Here is a 22544-nt window from a genome sequence, read left to right on the forward strand (position 1 = left end):
AGCCCAATCCTTCCACCAGGTTCTTGATTCACTCATACTGCCTTCATTCTGACTTGAAGGAAACCTGAATCATGGGGGTTCCAGGTGTGATATCAGGCGTGAGTTTGCAGAAGAGGGATGGCATGGCTTAGGACTGCCTAGGGATAGATTGTGGTCCGGAGATGGTGAGTCTGGTCCTGCCTCTATCCCGAGAGGCATTGCATTTATCAGATCAATCCTTTCTGTTACAAGGAGCCCTAATTAATGCATGCACTGATTTGTTCTTCCCTGCTGAGGACTTCAGATTAATGATTACTGGGTGCCACATGTGCTATCTCTTATGTATCTTTAATAAAAATAACGATGCTACAATTTACAGTAGCCTCACTGTGTTCGGGCGCCCTGGGCAAAGCGCTCCACATTCATTACTGCATTTAACCCTCGCATCACCTGATGAGGCAACTCTTGGGCATTATTTCCCTTACCGCATAGAGGAAGGAACTGAGGCTCAAAGAATTTCAGTAAATTTCTCAAGGTCACAGTGCTAGAAAGAGGTAAGGCAGGTTTCACACCAAGGTTTGTTTTATTTCATAGCACTTAACCACTTGCCATCATGCTGTTATGTTTTAATGTTAAGGGGAAGTGAGAAATTTAATAATAGAACTTGGGCAAGGTGGAAATGAAAATGAGGTAGCACTGTTGCATCACTCTTACAACTACCCTTCTTTCAATCCCCTTACATTTGCCAAGTGCCTCCTAAGAGCCAGCCCTGTAGGTCAGTGCCGGGGGTAGGCAGCGAGGCACAGCCACTGCCCCTCACCCCAGAGTTGTCAGTTGTGCTCATCAGAAATGGATGCCAAGACAGAGTCTGGGGTAAGAGGTATCTGTTGGGGATCAGCACCTATGAAAAGGAGGAGTTGAAAGCAAGATGGTACAAAGGAAGAACTGGAAATGTGATGCAGGCCTGAACAAAACCTTGGCCAGCCCAGCAGGGAGCTCTGGAAGGAGGGTTGTCCTTGAGGGCATCCCACGTTGACCGAAATTACCAGGCCTTTATATCTCTGCCTCACCCACTCACCAGAGGACAGTCACCCCGGAAGGCCATGACCCTGGGCGAGGCAGCTGGGGCAGATCCTGAAGGCTGACACCTGGAGGTTGACTGTGGGGCTGGACTCTGAGCTGTGTGATGCAGTATTGACTACATTTAGGGAGTTTATAAATAGCAGAGGGCATGGGTAGAGGACAAAAATATGACAGGTTGACCAGGGAAAGGTTCCCAGAGTCTGGCTGAGCCAAAGACAGCCTTGCTCCACGGAGAACTCAGGTTCTTGTGGACAACCAACAGAAAAGGAGGGGCTCTGTGCCCTCTGCCACATTGGAGTGGCACACTGAAGGCCGACAGAGGGAGGTTAAGCCCAAGGTCAGAAACCTTGGGGACGGGGGTGCCTGGGAGAAAAAAGAGCCAGGGCAAACAGAATGTCAGCTCCATGGTACACTGGGGAGCCTGAAGGCCTCGAGCCTGGACATAGGCCCAATTAGGTGAAGACCCAATTGAATAGGTGTTATGAGGGAGAGTCCCCAAACTCTCTATGGCTCCTATAAGATACCTGTAAGTAAAAGTAAAGCCAAAATCTAAAACTGGTGAGACAGAACATACAAATGGCTCCAGACACTCTCTGACTCTCTGTTCAATGTGTCTACTCATCTGTCCACCATGCTCATCATCTGTTGTCTTGGCATCATGACCTTAACCACAGCGATGATCTCAGTATATTAAAACAGCCCATTTGGGGTGAATGTGCTGAGTGGGAAGAGGGGGCAGTGGCCTCCCGTTTTGGCCCTCTTATAAATTTGGAGATGCGGGAGGTGTGTTGGAGAGGGCCTCGCATGCCTAGACAAGAAGGGTGCACTTACTTTGGCAAGGATTGAGAAGTCACTGAAGAATTGGGATCTCAAGAGTGATGGAGAGATTGGACCTGGGATTTAGAAGGACCCATTTGCTAGCAGTGTTCTAGATACTCTGGAACAGTGAGAGGTGGGAGGTGGACAGACAGTATACTGTCTTGGTCAAGGAGGTGAAGGAAGGGAGCCTGAGCTGTAGGGAGGGTGGCAGTAGAAAGAAGGATTGGGTAGGGGAGACAATGAAGGCACTTGTGTTTCTGACCTTGGTGATGAAGAGAATGGTGGGTCCCTCTAACAGCAATCGGGAGTCTAGAGGAGGAGCTGGTTGAGAGGGAAGGGAGCTGGAGAGAGAGAGAGAAGGAGAGAGCATTTTTTTCTGTTGTGAGATAATTTAATGGGAGAAAAATTCAGAATTTTGAATGTGTAACCTAGGTTGAGTCTCCCTGAAAGAAACCAGGAGATGAGGATTTGTGTGCAGGTGGTTTCGTAAGGAAGTTCTTCTGGGGAGACTTGCAAGGGGGAAGGAGAAGCAGGAAAAAGAAAAGGAAAAGAGAAGGGAAAGAACCAAGCAGGGCGCACACTCAGGCACTGACCCACGTGGCGGCTCTGCAGGGGAGCCGTGCCTCCCAGTCAGCTTCCACCCGGTCTAAGGGATCTGGGCTTCCACACTCCTGCCCCTGTCAGTCCATGACCAAGAGCTGCCAAGGGGGAAGGCCATCTCCCAGGCACGTCCAGCTATCTGCACAAGTGTGCAAAGTGGCTCCATCCTCCTAGTCTGAGGGCTCTCCTCCCAAAGCAAAGCGTAGGTGTTGAGTGTTAGAAGTAAAAGCACAGTGAGCAAGCAGGGCACACATACAAGGGTCAAAAGGGATCCTAGGAGATCTGGGTAGGGCGCCAACATCGCCCACTGTCACAAGGAGCATTGTCTTGAGAAAGAACAGCAGCTGGCCAGCCAGTGTCCTGACTGGGCTGTTCCCCATCCTCCTCCAGCCATCTGCTGCTTCAAGGAATCAAGTTTGGAATCCTGGGCAGTGTTTTGCTATTTCACCGCAGATTCACCCTTTTCCATAGAAAGTGGGAAGCCAGAAGGAGCATGTCTCGATGCTGAGCATCTAATGGGCTACAATGTGCCCTGATGCTCTGGTCTGGCGGGAGGCATCCACCCAACCCTGCAGAGGGCTCTGAGTTCCAGCTCATTATCAAGCCCATTGCTGTGGCTTCTGAGATGGCCGTGAGTGCCTTGGCCGCCCGGCAGCCCTCTCTAAGGCAGCCACTTGTCAGCAGTCAGAGACTGGCCCCAGCCCACTGGCTGATGCTTCCAGCCCATTAGAGCTTGCTGGAAGACTCAGGAACAACTTAGGACACTGGCGCGCCACAACCACCTGCAAATTACATTGGCCTGGACTACACTGAGCTCAAATCCAAAGTGAATTAAGCCAGGTCCCTGGCGGAGAGGGGAAGGAGGAGTCCTTCCTTGCAAATAAGTAACAATGAGAACCACAGGAATACAGAGCCAGACTAAAAGGCCACCTTCTCAGATCCTCCTACTTACTCAGTCCTGCGCTGTGAGTGTCAGGCAAAGCACAGGGCCAAGGCCTCTGAAAAGTGAATCCTAAAACAAAGGGCTTGGTCAGGGTCCCACTCCAGCCTCCTCCAGCTACCTTCTGTTCCAACAGGCCCATGTCTAAGCCATACTGCTTGTTCAATATTTTGCATCCCACCCCTGCTTCTTTTTACTCCTAGTCCCAACCTCTGTAGCTCCTGCCCACCTCACTCCCAGAGAGGGAGGGAGGCAGGCCTCGCTTTGCGCTCAGCTTCGAAGCAGTAAAAAAGAAAACAGTGGACCGCTGGGAGTCAGTTGTTTTTTTCCCAAAGCAGCAGCGCCATCGCTCTGTCCCCCTTCCTGTTGGAGAAGAGTGCCCTGTGACCTCCTCAGCTGCTCATCTCTGGGGCCCCCCTCACCGCTGGGGGTCCAGCCCAGAGCAAGGTTGTCAAAGTGGTGCCTTTTCCCCACATGGACCACGCCGACATCCCTACTTATTCCCGCTCTCCAGTTTTTCTCTGATTTGGCATCCTTCCAATCCCACAGGAATTCAGCTGATAAATGAATTCATACTCAAAGGTTATTGACTTAATTTGTCACCCCCATCCAGGAGCTGTTTGCACTGAAAAGAGATCCGCCAGGGAGAGGGCAATGTTTAACTGCAAAGCATGCCTTTCTGATAGGGGTTGGGGGTGGGGAGTTAGTCAGCGTGGCCCTCGGGTAGCCCCCTTCAGATCACCTCCAAGGAGAATCTTTCTCTCAGCAAATTCCAACTGCAGGGATTTCCCAACCTTAGTGCACACTGGGATGGCCTGGGGCACGTAAGACACGCTACAGATTCTTGTGCCCTAAACATTTGATTAAGTAGGTCTGAGTAAGGCCCAGGAATCTACATTTTCATCCGCTCATCACTTTCTGATGGGAGTGGTCCATGGACCATATTTTGAAAAATACTTGGGTATTAGTTTCCTCAGGCTGCCATAACAAAGTACCTCAGCCTGTGTAGTTTGAACAACAGAACTTTCTTTCCTCACAGTTCTGGAGGCTGGAAGTCCAAGATCAAGGTGTCGGCAGGGTTGGTTTCTCCTGGGGCCTCTCTCCTTGGCTTGCAGACGGCCGCCTTCTCACCATGTCCTCACATGGTATTTGCTCCGTCTGTTCACACTCCAGGGGTCTCTGTGTGTGTCCCAATTCCTCTTATATGGACACCAGTGAGATGGGAGTAAGGTCCACTGTAAGGGCCTTATTTTAATTTAATCGTATAGTTCATGGCTCCAGCACCAAATGCAGTCACATTCTAAGGTACTGAAGGTTAGGGCTTCAACATGTAAATTTGGAGTTGGGAGTGGGGGGCATGATCTAGCCGAGAACAGGTGTATAGAAACAACAATAAAAAGGCGTTTATGAAGGGGCAGCAGAAACCAAGTTCTTCCTTCTTTTCACTAACTGCAAGACAAACGCTCTACCCAGTGTGAAAGAGATTGTGCAGAAAGCACTGGGGATCCGCAGGTGAAGTGGATGCTGCGGGCCTTGTACAGCACCCCCTGTTGGCACTGCTGGCCTCTGTTTAGGCAGCCACCTTGGCTCACCCTCTAGATGGCCTTTCCATCTGTTATTCCTCTTAGGAAACAGGCTTTCTTCTTTGAGCTTCATGGGAGAGAACAGTCTTTGGCATTGGCACCAGCATGGCCGCCGGAGGTAGCCCTTGCCTCTGCCTTTCTTCCCCCAGAAAGAAGCTGAGGACCCTTCACCCTCCCCACTCATCATCACCACAGGCAATCTAATTACAGCCTTGTCTTAAAAGAGGAACTCACTTACAGTTGAGACTTCTTTCTTATGAAAATGTAACATCTCGAACTATGTTTTTATGGCCCCCCTTATTGAAAAATAAAAAAGGAAATTAATTAATTTCCTTGTACACGGGAAAGACTCATGAGGTCTTGCTGGTTTTGCACGAAAAGGATGCGCTCGCTCGCGCTCTCTCTCTCACCCTCTCTCTCTCTGCCTCCTGCTGTGTGACAGTGAAATGCTAAAATGATTTTGGCAGGAGAATATTCTCAAAGGCTGTTTTTATTTCAGCAGCAGAAGAGTATCTCAGAACGCAGGCTGCACCTCTGCCCTGTGGGGCTGTTTCTAATTGCACGAGGTGAGCTGCAGAAATCCTTCCCCCAGCCTGGTGGGGAGAAGGCGGCCAGAAACCTAAGAAAGATAATCGTGTCTGCCACACTCAGCACTCACCACTTAAAGGAATTAACTTGTTGGAATAAAATATTTCTACGGGTTCAGAAAACTATGCTTTAGAATAATGAGGCTGACCCGTTCCTTGCGCACTGCAATCACTGGGGTTTGTTTCTTCTCTCTCTAATCACAACATGCGATCTTCCTCTTTGCTCACACCTCTGTATGCAAGACTGGCTGCAAATACTTGAGATTATCACCTTCTCATTTTCAGTGTGAAATAATTGCCCAAGGATGGAAACTGACAAACAAGAATGGATTTCGGAAAGCAGCCCACTTGTGCTTTAGGATAGCCCAAGTAGAATAGAGATAGGTGCATTCTGTCTCATCAACTTCTCCCAGCCTCCCACCCCTTTAGAAAATGAGTTGTGCTTTCGCAGACCTGGATTGATTTAAAATTTTAAAGACAGTGGAGATGCTATGTTTAATTAAAATCCTATAACTATACTGCAGCATAAAGGTATGAAGTTCTGGGGAGTAGGCCTCTTGTGATTCATTCTTAGCATCACCTCTTATTGGCTGTGTGGCCTTAGGCAAATTATCTAACCTCTCTGTGCCTCAGTATTTTAATTTATAAAAATGTGACAATGGTAATGCTTTATGAGATGGTGAGGGCTGAATGAGTTAGTATGTGTAAAGTGCTTAGAATGATGATCAACATAGAGCAAATAGTCAATAGATATTGGCTATTCTTATTTATGCTCTTGGAAAAGAAAGAGGGGATGCCGTTTTTCTCTCCATCAGAAATATTTGTTAAGCATTGTGCTCGGGTATAAGGAAAATTAATCAAGGCCCCTGCCCTCAAGGAGCTTGTTGTTCAGTGTATATGCCTGATATATAAACAACTTACTATAAGACAAATTTGAGTAAGTGCTGAGTGAGGGTATTAGTAATATTGAATGGGGGCCATGAGAGGAGAAGCACTTAGTTGGAGGAGAAGGTAAAGATGGCATCATGAAGGAGGTGGCATTTAAGCTGGGTTTTGGCAGGATAAAAGATCTCTGTAAGCAGAGAACAAAAGAAAGATGTTGCAGACTGTGGAAGAACCAGGGATGCAAGCAAGGGAGGAGTCCATGGTAACTTTAGAGAAAGGCAAGGATCCTGTGATTTTGAGATGAAGGAATGGAGTGGACCTGGGGCTAGGAAGGTAGTTGAGGCCTCCTCTGTCCTGCAGCAACTGGCATCCTGAGTTTTATTTCCAGGAGAAAGAACTGGAAATGATATTGGATTAGTAAGTGTTTCCCAGATTTTTTTCCCTGGAAGAATTTAAGGAAAAAAAAATTTAATAATGAGTCAAGTCCTATAGTTACAAACTCTCATTTAGCAGGAAGAGCCACCCCCCAATTCTGTCCATGCAGGTCATTTTACACCCCGAGAAATCTTTGTAGTCACTACAAAAGTGCAGCTACCTCTGGGGTGCAATGCAGCCGCTATTTAACTGTCACGTAACATGACAATCGAGTGTCCTATTAGAGCAAAAATTTAATTGTGAAGACGGGTACCATATTTAACTGCAATCCTGGGGGGAATTTAGGTTGACAGGCTGTAATTACCCAAACTGGAACCTGGCCAGGACACACCTACTCTTTGCCAAAAGAGCCACAGGGGTTTCGACCATGGCTGAAGCAGCCGGTCCTGTAGGGTGGGGAATCGGCACTTGCAGCCCCACAGCGCCCCCTAACAGAGCTCTGGGCCAGCGCAGGCGCTGCGGGGAGCTGGCCTCTTCTGACCCTCTGTACTTAGAGTTGCCTCCCAAGCACCTTCCTGCCTCCACCTGGCTCCAATCCATCATGGGTTATCAGAAACTTTCCATTTAAGATTGCCTGGCTGTGGGTTCTGCAGGCAGGTTTTTGCTAGATCTTATCGATGTCTGTCTGTCTGTTTGGCCCTCTGTGTGTCTCTCCCCGGGTCCTGCTGTTTCTCTCTTATCATGACGGAAGTGCTTGTCCTGATAAAATAATTACCCACCAGAGCACAGTGGTTCTGATCACCAGCTGCTGTTTCTACATAGAGATCAATTAGAGGCATGTTTTCACTGGGGAAGTGGGCTGGTAGGGCCCGTTTACTAAAAATCCCATTAGGATTCTTACTGTGAAATGCATTATACTTTGGTCTTTCAATGCAGTTGCTACCAGCAAAAATAAAAATTGAGCCAAGAAGAGGTGGAAAGGTGGCTTGCTGATGTCACTGAAGGGTTAAAAAGGAGAACGTTCTGGGCTACAAGCAGCAGTGTGAATAAATGTGGTCTTAATTTAAGGTTATGGATTTTTTTTAAAGCCTTGCTTTTTGTCTTCAGAAATCTTTGCATTCATATCAGTTAAAAAATAATTTAAACAGAAAATAAATGTTGGAGCAAACTCAAATTATTATGTGCATTTTAAATAAACCTTTGTTTTCTGCTGCAGACATAGCATATGAATAATAACATTAATAATGATCACGATAATTTGTCAACCAATGATCTTTTCCCTCAGACCTTCGAGGCTGTTGGTTCCTGGCCTGGCTGTTTAAACTTAGCCGATCCTCCTTCATGAAGGGACTTGATGATAACAGTCCTTACTCCCTCTGTAGGGTGGAAGAGTCCAAAAGCCCAGGGTTCTAGCCCCAGCTCTGCCCTAATTAGCTGTGTGACCTTGGGCAAGTTGCCTAACATCTCTGGCCAGCTGTCAAAGGACAGAATGGTTTCTCAGGGTGATAAGTGGAGCCATAATGTGAAAAATGAAAAGCAATGTAGTAATATCACCTGGGAAGATTTTTTTTTTCCTTTTTCTTAAAGATAAAAGTTCTGAAAAAAGAAACAGGCTGAAAAAGCAACTTCAACAAAGCAATTGTTAGGGTACAGGAGAAGTTAGATTAAGACTATTTTTTTTAAATGTATGGGATGGTTTTCCATTTAGTTTCTAAGGACACATACACATGCATTCACACATAGGTGTACTTTGGTCATGGGGAAATCCACTTAAAATCATCACTTTTCTGCTCCCCTGGAAAGAGATTCTTACTGCTCTACAAAGGCAACGACAACAACATTGTAATATTAGCATCTCTTTAATTCTTCTGATAGTATAAAACTGTCCAGATACTATCAGTAGAAGAATAATATGTAAGGTTGAACTATGTGAAATTGCCATTTCTACAGGTCAAAAAGAGTTAAACATAGGAGATTTCATATAGTTCAAACTAATAATGTATATATGGGGTATATATAAATATATATAAAATGTATGTATATATATATCTGCCTTTTTGATATGTAATAATAATACAGTCCAGAAGACTGATTTTTCTATATTCTTAATCCTCTAGCAAATATTTCCCAGTGATAGATTGGTACACTCTTCATATTCCTGTCCTAATACTAAGATGACATAAGACTTGTTAACAGAAGATACTATAGCACCCCAGGTTACATGGGGACAGGCCCCGATTTGGTTCTATAAGAATCAAACAAGAAGTTGATACATGGAAAGGTCACTTAGAGGCACTAGCAGGGCTGCTGGCTCCCAGCAAAGGTGAAGGGTGCCCTGTACCCCTGGGGACAGTGATCCTAGTGGAGTTGGGCCCAGCGAGATCTCTTGCACAGCTTGACTCAGAGGTTTGAGATCATAATATATGGCCCTGGGGAGAGATGCTTTTTAGCCAAATTTATTGGCAATTATTTTTATTAGAGATTTAAAAAGGTAAAAATATAAGTATTATACCCACTAATGATTTTAGGAGCAGGTAATGTAATAGAAAGTTCTGGGATATTTTCAAAGGAAAAAGATGGAGCTGCTAGGGGTAGGGAAGCTTCCATGAATAAAGGGAGTGCATTCCCAAATGAGTAATGAAATAGTAATTCCAGAGAGGAACAAATTTACCACTGATTACAAATTTTACTTCCTTATTTACTTCTTTGTCTTTATTTGTTGTTTCTTCCACCTCCGTAAACCAGCCAGAATAACCAGAGCAAGTTCTCCCTAAACATATTTTTCAATGGAGGTAACTATAAATTTTCATTGTAAAAAGTCAATAGATTATGGAAAAGTATTAAAGAAGAAAGTAAAAATCACTTGTAATCTCATCCTTCAAAAAGTATGATTGCAGAGCAGTTTTACCGAGACGTTTTTCTACACGCAACACACTTTATAAAAAATGCTCAAAAAACAAATCATTCTATGCCTCCAGTTTCCAACTTTCTTTTTTTCCTTTAATGACATTTACATGTCATGGATACCTTTCCATATCAAGAGATGTAAAGCTATTGATCTTTTCAAAGTGACTACATAGTATTCAACTGTATGCTTAACCAGTCGGCTATTGATACCCATTTAGATAGCTTCCAGTTTTGCTACTGTAAAGCTCACTGACATAACCGATCTTTGTGTACTTGTCTGATTATTCCTTAGGCTTCATTCCTAGCAGTGGAATCTATGAGTCAAAGAACAAGGCTTTTGTCATTCATCGCCAAATTGCTCTCCAGAAAGACTGTGCCTATTTATAGTTCCATTAGTGGCACATGTAAATGCCCATTCCCCCTCACTTAGCCTGGGGATGATCTATATCTTTGCCAATCTGATAAATGAAAAATTATATTTTATCATTCAACCTCATTAGTAATCAAAGAGATGCCAAATAAAAAAGCATGTCTTCACTCTACATAGTTGACTTGTATTCCTTATGTGGATTACCTACTTATGCTTTTTGCTCATTTTTCTATTTGGGTATACCTTACTTTCTTATTGATCTTAAGAGCACTTTACATATTAAGGATCCTCTTCTTTCAACTGCTGTCTGTGTAAAAAATGCTTTGCCTGGTTTTTCATTTGTCCTTTGTTCCTGGCTTTTCTTTTTCCCTTTCTTTCTTTCTTTCTTTCTTTCTTTTTAACAATGCCAAAGTTTTACATTCTTGTGTATTAAAACAGTTAACATTTTTCTTAGGATTTCAGTCTTCAGTGTTACTCTAGAAAGGCAACATATTCATCTTATGATTTTTTTTTCCCAGTCATGCTGAGGTACACTACAGTTACAGCTCTCCTTTCCCTCCAAATCATGTTTCTCATTACTTTCCAGAGGTTTTGGGATCTTGGAAACCGGAGCAAAGGAAACATGACTATTAATAGCAACACTTGACATTTCTATTTTCAGTGTGCTATAGGATCACTAATTAGTCCCCCCTTCAGCTTAGCACTCCACTGGTCACCCTGGCTGCCATTCATTCACCCTACAGGACACTGAGGCATAGGACAGAGAAGGCTGTGGCATTCCACTTGGTAGGTAGCACTTTACCTGCCCAGGACTTAGATCCAAGCTCCCCATCTGTGCTTAAATCAAGGTGAGGCAATTTCTTCCACAGAGGCTGGTAGATTCCCAGGATGCACTCAGACCATAGGGATGAGATCTCTGGGTGAAACTCCACTGCTGTCCCTCCCCCCCCCCCAAAAGAAGGGAAATCGTATCATATATAGGATGGTTTGCAACCTGGGGTTTTCTGACTTTAACTTGGGCCACAGGAGAGATTGTACCACTTTTTAATTCACTGTTAAAATTTGACTATCAGAATGCCTACTGCAAGAGTTAGGGAGGACCAAGAAAAAAGGAGGAAATGAGTGGACAGAAAACACCTTTTAACTTGGTGAAGGGTGTGCTCCCAAGGCCACGTCCGGTGAAACTCATTCATCCCACAAAGGTCAATTGCATGCTGGGAACTGGGCTAGCGGCTGGGGAAACAATGATGTTTTTCAGCTGCAATGGAGTCGGATGTGTACTGTTGTGTGGACTATATGAACAGTACAAAGCTCGACAGCAGCACAGAGGAGAGACTTCCTGGAGGGGTGGCCTCTCTGCTGAGATCCAAATGATGAACAGGCATTCATCAGAGCTTTGTGGGTAGAAGAAATAAAGACAACATGGGAACTTTCCAGAAGAGTGGAGTGGAAGGGAAGCCAGGAAAACTGGATTCAGAAAAGGGAAGGGCCTGTAGAAGTGCTTCTTATTATTATCTTTGGAGAAGGACTAGAGTTTTTCCCCCCTCAATGTGTCACAGACAATATTTTTGTTATAAGATGCAGTAACAATGGATTAATACAAAATTAAAGACTTTCAAAATACAAACTCCATTTTTATTATTAGATTCAGCAGACAAAAATTATTCTGTTGAATTGCTAGAAAAGTTTCGATTACTCTTAGTTTCTGTACTTACCTCATTGCAGACCAGCACCACTTTGACTGTAGTACTGGTTCACAAAACATGCTTTTTGAGCAGCGCCGAGCCTGAGCATTCTGGGAAGCAGATGGGGTCAACAGGGTCAAATGGTGCCAAGGTGTTAAGTAAAATGAGGTTTGGTAAATGTCCTTTGAATATAGCAACAAATAGGTAGTTGCAAAGAGCACTTTCACTGGAGTGCTTGAGACAGAAGCCAGACCAAGTGGGTTGAGGGGTTCCCCTGCATTCACAGAGACTAAAAAAAATGTGGAAGGGAAGATTAACTAAAACATGAAATGCTTAAGCTTAATATTGACAAACATCATCCTCGTTTACACAAAAAGGTTAACAAATAAATCTATGTTGTGACAAGAAAGAAGGACAGATAGTAGCTGGATAAAGTGTATCATGTAGTAGAAAATGTATCGGTCCAAGAGTCTGGGGGCCTAGATTATCAAGTGGAGCCAGGCAGTCATAAGCTGTGTGACCTTGGGCAAGTCATTCACCCCCTCTGGTCCTCAGTTTCCTTCTCTGCCAAATGAGGGGATTGTGCAAGATCTCCTCTCTATGTTTACTTCCCACTTTTGCATTCTGTAATTTTAATGTTAAATAATCACTGTAAATATTGATGCTCCTCAAAGTGGTACAATTTGGGGGGAATTCTATTTCTTGAATTCTGTTGAATCTGGCTGTGCATTTTCAAGAGCTTATCCATTGCCTGCAGCCAGATGCCAGCCAGCAAAAACCTTCTCACTTGGTTACAACTAGTAAGATGAACCTATCCGCCAAACATTAGGAACCAGAATATGTGCTAAGACCCTACACGTTCCTGGTGTTTGTGTAGAATGCACTTCGTGGTCCAGCTGGGAGGGTGAAGAAAGAATCTGAAGGCATCCCTAACCTGCTCTGAGCTTTGAGAAAGCCAGGAGCAATGGTGGTGGGAGAGTGGGAGTAGGGAGCAAAGTTATGGTTGTCATGCAAGCTTGGCAAGGGTCTGGGAGACCCTACAGTGGGACGAGTTTTCCTTTTCTGCCCAAACCCCTCTGAAGTGTCAGGGACGCTGGCTGGATCATTGGTCCTCATCTTTGTCCTTTCTATAGTTAAGAAATTGACCTGCCGTTCTGTCTCTGCGGTCCCTGATATCATAGCCTCTGAATTCAGCAAATCATGACGTGTCACTGAAGGTCTTCCTCACATCCATTGTGTATTTTCTTTGAACATTACTTCTAGCTTTATAGACCTTGCTAGGACTGTCTCCTGCATTTCCTTCTGGGCAGAATTAGCAGAGGCACTCTGTGGTCACAGACACACACGCGCACACCCGCACACGTGCTTTGTTCAGTCAGAGCAGAAGAAAGCAGTTCAGTGGGCCCAGGTAAACAATGAATTACCTCGTGCTCCCTGCAGAGTGGCTTCCTGATAATGGGCAGGGTTGAAAGCAGGGGCTGTTTTCTGTGGCTCACCTCGTAGCTGCACATCGCTCTCTGCCCATTAAGTGAAACTGGAACAAGCCATTTGGGTGGTTGCAACCACATCTGGCTGAAGTGCCCAGCTGTTGCTCTTTCCTCTCTCTGGTTTTCAGTCCCCGTGATGTGGGCTCATTATAGCTGTGATCGTTGCTGATGACATTAATGCACTGTGCTGCTTCTCCATCGCACGTGCCATCTGCTCCCATAAGCCCTGTGGGGTAAGTGGTAGGTAATTGTTTCCCATCGGTAGTCCATTTTCTCAGATAAAGGATGCGAGATTCAAAAATAAACATCCACTCTGAGCTGTTGCAATGAGGCCAGTGTGGATCTGGGGGCAGCCACCCCATCTACTGCGAGTAGTGAGCGAGGCTGTTTTCCCCGTAATTCAAGTCGAAGGGCAATTTGATTCATTAACAGTGGCTCTGGGAAACGAGGAGGTTCAGGGAGAGAGCAGAGGCAAAAAAAATCCCTGAGAGTTCTTATAAACCAGCAGGGTCAGTGCAAAAGAGAAGGGGAGAGATGGAGAGAGAAATTGGTAATTCATCAGCGAAGCCTTACTAGTGGATGGGAATGAAAGATAAGAGCCCATGTAGTTTCAGCAGTGGGAAATGGGCTTAGGCACCACCACCTTGGCTTCTTAGCTACGGCTTCGGCTTTGCCACCAAGGACCACAGGTTCCAGACCAGAATTGAAAGGGCAGCATGTCAAAGGGCACAAGGCACGGTTCAGAAGGTAGGCAAGCAGAGAGTGTAAGATGGGGCGATGCCACAGAGGAACCAAAAGGCCAGCTTATAGAAATTACAATGGGGGAGAAATGTGATTTACCTGTGTCTTCCCAGGCTCCCGAGATGACTGATCGGGCTTGCTTTTTTTTTTAAGGGAATTGCATCCTATGGTTCACTTTTAACCTGTTTTCCCTTAAGAACTGCCCCACAGCATCCTTGGTTTGACTTTCACCTCCCTCAAAGCTCATCTCCACATACGACAGTCATTTATTCAACAAATATTTACTGCACTCCTGCTGGATGCCTAGTGCTGTTCTCACTGGGAGCTTGCTATGGGCCTCTGGAGCTGGACAGGCCCAGGTTTGCCATTTGCTGCTACAAATCTGTAACTCCTCTGAACTTATGTTTCTGAATCTCTACAGTGGGGTAATTGTACTGGTTTCCTGTGATTGTTATGAGAACCAAATGAGACTCTGTGCGGCTCAGGCCAGAGGCTGCAAAGGCCCTCAGTAAACATGGAGATGGGATGATGAGCATCCCTCCTTTTACACGTTGGACCCGTCTCCTCGCGTCCTTTCATCCGTGTGGTCCTCTCACACCTCCTCCGCCAGCTGAGACCTGCTGCCTGCATCTGCTCAGGCCCTGATTTCATACCTCCTGTGCCCAACTGCTAGTCTTTACTTCCGAGAACTGCCCTGTGGCTCCATGGGGCAGGGTGAGGGCAATGATTTCCTCTGGGGGCAACTGAACTGGTCTGGAGGGGTCACCTTCCTGCAGCCTTCCTGCCCACCCAGTGCTCCTGAGTTAGGAGAAGGATTCCCTAACACCAGGCTTGCTCCAATTGCAGCCAATCCTGCTAATTGATTCATGTTATTTTATTTTCTGTACTGGTGGTTAGGGCCTCAAGCAATTTTATGCAAATTTATGAACCTTATGCAAATGAGGGCATCCCTTGACTAATTGCACACAAAATGGAAGCTTTGTGGGCACCTCCCCCATTCAAGTGTGCCCTGACTCCTTCTCATCCTTTAAATTACTCCCAGACTCTCCCATCTCCACCAGCCCCCAAGATCAACAGCCTCCCCTTCCACCAGCCTCCCCACCTGCAATCTTCTCAGGGGCCATTTTGGAATATTTGAGGTTCAGCGTCAGCCATGTTTGCAAGGGCTGGTGGCTGCCTGGTGTCCCAGGACACCATAGCCTTGGGGGGATACCCCGCCCTGTTTGTTTTTACTTCAAATCATTTGAATCCCACCCAACTTCCTTTTCCAAGACTCCCAGGACAGGCAAGACCAGCTCAGGGCAGCCTGGAATCTGCCAGAGGCTCATAGAGCTGGCCTGATGTGGCCCCTTTGGGTAAGAGCAGAGCTGTGTGTGGCCCTTCCATCTCCGTGGGACCTTGTCACCAATCTTAGGCCCATTTTTGGCCCCGGCACACTGACAAGTAATTCTCAGGAAGGTCTGTCTTGAGTAGGGTTCTCTAGCATCAGAGCCTGAAATAGGAATTTAGGGGGCCAGTGGCCTGATGGAGGAGGGCTCTCAGGATGGAATGAGGGAAGCAGGATGGGGCAGGGGCAAGCTGGACAGATGTGGGTTCAGATAAGTCTCGACTCAGCCTGATCCCCTGGGGAGCTCTGGCGTTGCCCAACTTGAGGGAAGGTGAGGGTTTGAATCCACTCCCAGCCCCTGTTTTGAGAGGCAGTGGCTGCCAGTAGCCCCAGGGGACAGAGATGGTAATCTCCCAAGCATTTTTGGGGAAGGGGGCTCCCTTCTGAGAAGGGGTCAGCCAACACACAGCAGCTGGGGCATGGGTGCGCCAGCCCAGGTAGGGCACCAACATGTCTCCTGCAGGCACTAAATGAAATGCTGGGTCACGACCACCGAGATCAAGGCCTTTCCATTTCTTTGTTTGTTTGTTTAACCTAATTTAATTCTAACATCTCTGTAAAGCAGGCATTTAAATCATCCCCATTTTATAAACGTAATAACTAGTGCTCAGGGCAAGTTGCCACCTGCTTCCAAGGCCATGTGACCGTGAACCTCCCAGACAGAAGAGGGATTTGAACTTGGAGTCACTGACTTTTCCCTGGGCCTGTCTGGCCTGGCAGTGGATCAGGACCTTTGTTTTGCATCCAGACTCTCTGATGTCCAAGGTCGGAATGTACTACTTCAGAATTCTTACACACTGAGCTTTTCTCGAGAGCCCTCTTTCCCTATTCTCCCTCTTGTATGGCTCCTTTTCACAAAATCCCCATGGAAATGTGTGTAAGGGAGTTTTGGGGGTGCTGGGGTCCTAGGGGACAGGAAGTGGAGCCCAAGGTTTCCCATCCTCTTCCTCCATTCCATCCTGCCTCCTACTCCCTCTCTTCCCTTCCTTCCCCTCTTGGACCCCTTCCCCCACCATTTCCCCTTCCTCTCCCTTCCCTTAGCTCTGTGGACTCCCCCATTCCTCTTCACCCCCTCCTTGCTTTCCTTTCTCCTCCTCCCTCCCCTCCCCTCCCCCACTCTTCTTTGCCGTCACTCCCTTTCCTTTCCTGCCTCCCCTTCACCCTCCCCTCCCCCTTTCCTCCTCACGTATCATTATTCCCCTTCCTTCCCACCCGGTGTTATCCCTTTCTCCCCCTCCTCTTCCTTCCCTTCCCCCCATTTCCACCCGGAACACCTCCCTTCCCCCTCCTCTCCATAATCTTCCTAGTCCCTTCCTTACCGCGCCTACACCCCCTCATCCCCCACCCTCCGCCACCCCTGCCTCCCAGAGGGCGGCCATCGCCTCCGCAGGCCCTGCCCCTAGATGAGCCAAAGTCTGTCCGTCTCAGCCCAGGGCGGATTATCCAGACCAGGTCGCGAGGCGCGCTCTGCAGTGCGGGAGAAGGCAGCATCTCAGCTCCGGGCGCTCCCGCCCTCCCCGCGGCCGGCTGAGAGAGAGGGGCAGGTAGAGGGGCCCAGGGCAGCCTTGAGTCGCCCGACTGTGCTTGGCTTGCTGGGCCCGCGGGGGATTCGAGCCGCGCGGGCAGCCCCGGAGGCGGTACCTGGATACGCCTCAGCGTGGCAGTCTAGCTCGGGAGAGGGCGCCCACGGGGAGCCAAGTGAAAGCGCGGCTGGAGGGGATCAGTGTATCGTGACTAGGGGAGCAGCCTGCTGCCAGGCAGCCCCCAAGAGAATGGCTAGGCGAGGAGCGCGCTGAGGATCCATGTGGCCGCAAGAAGCTAAAAGTAAATGGTGATGCCAGGTGCTCTGCGCAACAGCCCGCTCTCCCCGCCCTTTGTATCAGCATCAAAGCCGTAGTTCACCCGTCCTCCTCCTGAGAGGTGTTCCCAATGCTGGGCAACGGGCCAAGGACTGTAATCATTAAAGCCAATGTTGCAAGAGTGCTTACCCTGTATCTGGCATTGTGCTAAGTCTTCCCATTTTACAGATAAGGAAACGAAAGGGAGGCACATTGAAATTGTCACACAGCTGGTAAATTGTAGAGCCAGAATTCAAACATAGGAGGTCTGCCTCCAGAATCTGGGTCCTTAACCATTACACTGACGGCCTCCCTGTGCTCAGTGTTATGCTGATCAAGATGCCCCAGAAGCTCAGAGAATGGATGAGAAAATGATCTGGAAACACTTTCTCAAGACAGCAGCCAGAGAAGCAGTCTCATTTGTCTAGGGCAGGTGGCTACAAAGCTGGGAGTTCCTCTTTATCCTTTCCCTGTGTCGATAGGCTGCATACCTGTGGCTTCCTGTGTCTCTGATTTTGCTGATGGTTCTGGCCAAAGCTCAAGCCATCAGAAAACTGTTTCCCCAGGGGCAGGAAAAAATTGTGCATTTCTTCTCTCCTTGCAGCTTGTCCTGGGATCCGCCCACACACTACATTAACCATATACGCTGCCCCTTCCCCAGCCTCCATTCCTGCAGGTGACAGTGTAACCTACAACCACTGCCACTCTTCACCCCTTCGCTCAGTACTGGACAACTAGAATGAGTCACAAGGGGCACGGCTTTACCATAAAGGAAGGAAGCACATCATTGTGTGTCCTGCGTTGTCCCCTATGAATGGGGCCCAGAACTGACACCTTCCAATATCCCGTCTCGGTTAGGTGCCATGAGAATAGCAGCCATTTGTTGAAGTGATCCTCTGTTTCAGGCTCTTTATAGACATCATTGCTCCTCCTCCCAGCACCTCTTAAAGACAAGTGTCATTATCTTTGCTTTAGAGGTAGGAGAACTGAGATTAGAGAGGTTAAGTGACCTCCTGGCCAAAGGTTGGGCAGGAAGTCACCTGACTTCCAAAACTACTTTCTTCACATCGTGTCCCCTGTCTGGGGTCAGAGAAGAGCTCTGAGGTCAGCCTCCAAGCACCTCCCACTCAGTTTGTCAACTTCATCAGGGGCACTGTCTCCCACAGCCCTCCTCCAGGCTCCCCACTCCCACACACACACCTTTCCTATTCCTTCTCCTTCCTTCCTTCTGATTTTCCAAAAGTTCACCTACCTGCTACCTGTCCTTAGTTGGGACACCCAACTGAATGGGAACATTCCCTCTGCCCAGACGGGGAGCAACCCCTCCACTGCCACTCCCAGTCCTGATGGTTACCCTGTTGTAATAGAATTGAAATCTAAAGCTAGAGGTATCTCAGGGCCAAGGACACAACCAGAACATGTGTGTGAGTGAGCGTGCATGTGTGGGTGTGTGCCTGCACGCTCAGTGAGATCTGTAACAGGGAGCAGAGTGGATTTTAGCAGATCAGGAAAGGAGTTTTCCTGCAGGCTCCTTTGGTGTTCTGTTCTCATGGTGATGCAGGTGGCTGAAAGCTGGAGCCAGAGAACTGGGGAGCTAAGGGCTGTGCCTACCCCACCTTCCCAGGGGCCCATCTTCCAACTGCCTGCAGAGCTGAGAAGCAAGGCTCTGGGTTGCTTTTGTCCTGGCAGGGTATTTTGTTTGCTTGGAGTATCTGAATGGAGCCAGACTGAAGAGGAAGGCTGGATTGGGGAACCTCATGGCAGTTCTGGGTAGCAGGAGGGAGAGGGAGGCCATTTTGGCCTAGAAATCCTAAAGAAGATGGGACTTCTCCACCCCTAACCAGAGCAGACTCCTGCCTTTGACTTCTGAGACCTCAGGGGTGGGGAGCAAGTGTTAAGAGGACATGCAGTGGCAGTTTAAGCTCTACAGGAAGACTTCAGCTGGGACCTCCTAGCCAGCTGCCTCAGCATGGAACTAGGGGAGGAAGGAAAGACAGGAGGGGCCCATTGTCTTATCCTAGGAGGACCCAGATTGCAGAAGTGCTTGTTCCCAAAGGCCCTCAGAAACCTGTCTGTGTGGTCCACCGCCCCACCCCAGACCCCTGTCCCTACTCGCTCGCTACATTCTCATTATGAAGGCTGCCATCTGCAATGCAGGCAAGGACGAGGTGCCTTCTCCCCTGCTGGAGTGCTGAGAAATTAGGTCCAGGGCTACATCAGTCTCTTTCACAGCACAGTTATGTGCTAAGAACAGACAGCTTCTGATAGAGAACCCGCCAGCAAGTGGCAAAACGTCTCTCTCAGATGCAAAGTCTTGGGTATTGTAGACACCTGCTTCCCGAATAGAGAGACTGAGGCCTTATTCCGCAGATATGCTTCTCCATCCCTTCGTCCTCGCTCTGCTTTGGCACAAACACTGGAGTTATTAGGGAAGTATAATGTTAAGGCCACTGAGTGGCCTCTGCATGTCCCATTGCCAGGAAGAGAGGAAAGCTGGGGGCATCTGGGTTTTGGATTTCTGATTACCCCTTGGGAGCTGGAACACCTCTGGAGTTTCCCACGTCTGGGGCCCTGGCAAAATTTTCTGTAAACCAGAGTGCTTCCTGAGCCTTTGTCCCATCCTGATCTGACGTGTGTGGGCAAGCTTTGCCAGAAGGAAAGCTTTTGCTGCCCCTACTCAGAGTTTTCTTTCAGATAGTGCCTCCTCATCCCCATTTACAGGAAAGATGAAGATGGAGCCTTAAAGAAAAGTGCTCCCTGCGTCCTCCCTTCTCAGCCAAGAGAGACAACGTCCCTCCAAGAAGGCTGAGTCAGCCAGACCAGGGCCCGCCTCCTTGAGGCCCCTGCTGACTCCAGCTTCTGAGTGGATTTATAATGAAATTCAAATGAGATCGAGGTTATCCAGGGTGAATGAGGCTGCTCCTCATCCCTCCTTTCTCTGGAGGGGGCAGCAGACAGTAGATCTTCACCTTCTTCAAGAATTGTTTTTGAAAGAAGAGTTAGTCAGGATGGAGTAGGTACCGGCCGGGGTAGGAGGGGGAGACACCCTAATGTCCATTCAAGCCCTGTGGTTGCAATTCCTTAGCTAAAAAGAATAGGAACAGGGCGCTTCTGAACCTTATCAGAACACCTGTGTGCCCTTGAGATCTTCAGGAGGCTCTGGAATGAGCTCACCATTGCTGTGCATACAGACAAAGCCTGAGTGTGAAGCCCAGGCCCCATCCAGTCATCAGATGGGGAATCGAACTCAGCACAGTGGGAAGGGCACATGCTTCATTGACTCTTCTGGCTGAGACTGCTGTTTTCATTTTCAGCTGCATGTTTTCTTTGACCACCCGAAGCAGTAGCCCATCTCTGGGTTCTTCCTAAGCAGACAGAATGCAGTCTGATGACCCCAGGAGCATCCACTCAGAACCACACCGGCCAGGACTAAAAGCCACGTGCCTTCTGCCCTGGAATCGGCCACACTTCCTGAATCCCTGGCAGGCCAGGCCAGGCCAGGCCAGGCCAGGCCGGGCCAGCCGTGCTGCGCTGCGGAAGTCTGGCCTCCAGGCTGCGAGATTCCAGCAAGGTACCATTTCCATATTCTCTGGCAATAACTAATTAGCGATTATAAAGCTCTTTGAAATATGAAGTGCTGCATGATAATATCTGTAATGAGCCTGATTCTTTCCCTCTTGCATGCGAGGCTGGAGGAGTAGGTTTTCCACCCATTAAGGGGAGTCAGGCTGCAAGGCAGCTTCCCTTCCCTGCGGAGCATCAGAGTCCTGGTCTGATCAAGTGGTCCTGGGGAGGGAGCAGCCCACTGGCAAAGCAGCACTTTGATGCCCGCCCTCCTCCAGTCTTCTAACCGCTTACCAGCTGCTTACCAGCTTCTGACTTCCCCTCCCCTGGGTGGGAGAAGGAGGGGGGCAGCGAAGATGATGGATGGAAAGAGGAGAGGAGAAGAGAAAGGTGGAGTTAGGGTGAGGAGAACGAGTTGGGCTCTTGGTCTCCTTAATGTGATTTAGAATTTCATATTAATATATCACCTCAGAAAAAAAATTAATGAGAAATGTGAAGAAAATAGGATAATGAATATGATAATATATGGGGAGTGCTTTGGGCTTCTTGGAACAAAGGTGCAAGGAATTATTGCTGTGATTTTCTCACGGTGCATATATATTTTTATTAAACTCTTAAAAAAATGCCAGTAGATTCACTTCTTTGCAAGGTATTAACGCCCCGCAGAGGAGTCGTTCTTCAATTAGTTCCCTGAGTCTTGGCCCACCTATTGGCTGTTCTCTTGTCACTCTTCTGGAGACTTCCAGCGTAGGGGATGCGGTGTATAGATTAGAACACTCAGTGGCTTTGCCCAGAGTGTCTGACACACACGTGCCCAGACAGATGGCTTCCTGAGCACGTGGGGCTCAGGAGGGCTGGAGGGTGGGATGGAAGGGAGTTGAATGCAAAGCAGAACTGGAAGTCAAGGTTCTAGATGGATGAAAACTTAGGGGAAGAGCAACTGACTTGTATTTAGTCTTCTGGCCTCCTCACCCAAGGGTCCACTCAGGCCAGACTTCTTTTTAAGGATTTAAACATAATTAAATATAAGTTCTCAGTTGGAAGGGAACTTTGTGGGGCTATCTTGCCAAGGGACCACAGAGACTAGAACTAAGATAAGACCATCACAATTTATCTTTCTCACTTCCCTGTATCAGTGGTTCTCACAACACGGTCCCCAGACAGCAGCATCGGCATCACTGAGAACTTGTCAGAAATGCACATCCCCAGGCCCTACCCTAGACCCAGTGAATCAGAAATTCTGGGTGTGAGACCCAGCAATCTGTGTTTTAACAAGTCCTTCAACATGCTCAGGTTGGAGAACCCGTACTAGCGAATGAGTACTCAAGTCTTCATCCCTTTATCCATCCCTCAATGCATCCAGCCAGCCAGCAATCCTTGACACGCAGCCACGCACTTAGTTCTGTTCTAAGTTTAATGGTACATTCAAAACGAATATAACACAGTGTCCCAGACCTCAGGAATTTTATTATTTTATTATTGTCTAGCTGGAGAATAGTAAAGACCATTTATGTAGCTCTTTTTGGCATCCCAAGCATCCCAATCAATGTTTTTACTATTGATTCTTATCATGCTTAGCACAGTCCCTTCACAGATAAGGAGACTGAATTCTGCCAACAACCACGTGAGCTTGGAAGAGGATCCCAAGCCCCAGACACCTAGACTGCAGCCTGACGAGATTCAGTGGAGGACTGAGCCAAGCTGTGTTCAAGCC

General features: G+C 47.7%; 1 long non-coding RNA gene across 1 annotated transcript in view; it reads left to right on the plus strand.

Moving 5' to 3' along the window:
* LOC123615184 (uncharacterized) overlaps nucleotides 1-22544 on the plus strand; it is a 309115-nt gene that overhangs the window by 77866 nt on the left and 208705 nt on the right. Inside the window, exon 3 of the long non-coding RNA XR_012504665.1 lies at nucleotides 20581-20837. This is a non-coding gene — a long non-coding RNA (uncharacterized LOC123615184). The remainder of the gene's footprint in view (nucleotides 1-20580; nucleotides 20838-22544) is intronic.

This window comes from Camelus bactrianus, chromosome X (genome assembly GCF_048773025.1).
Source record: "Camelus bactrianus isolate YW-2024 breed Bactrian camel chromosome X, ASM4877302v1, whole genome shotgun sequence".
NCBI lineage: Eukaryota > Metazoa > Chordata > Mammalia > Artiodactyla > Camelidae > Camelus > Camelus bactrianus.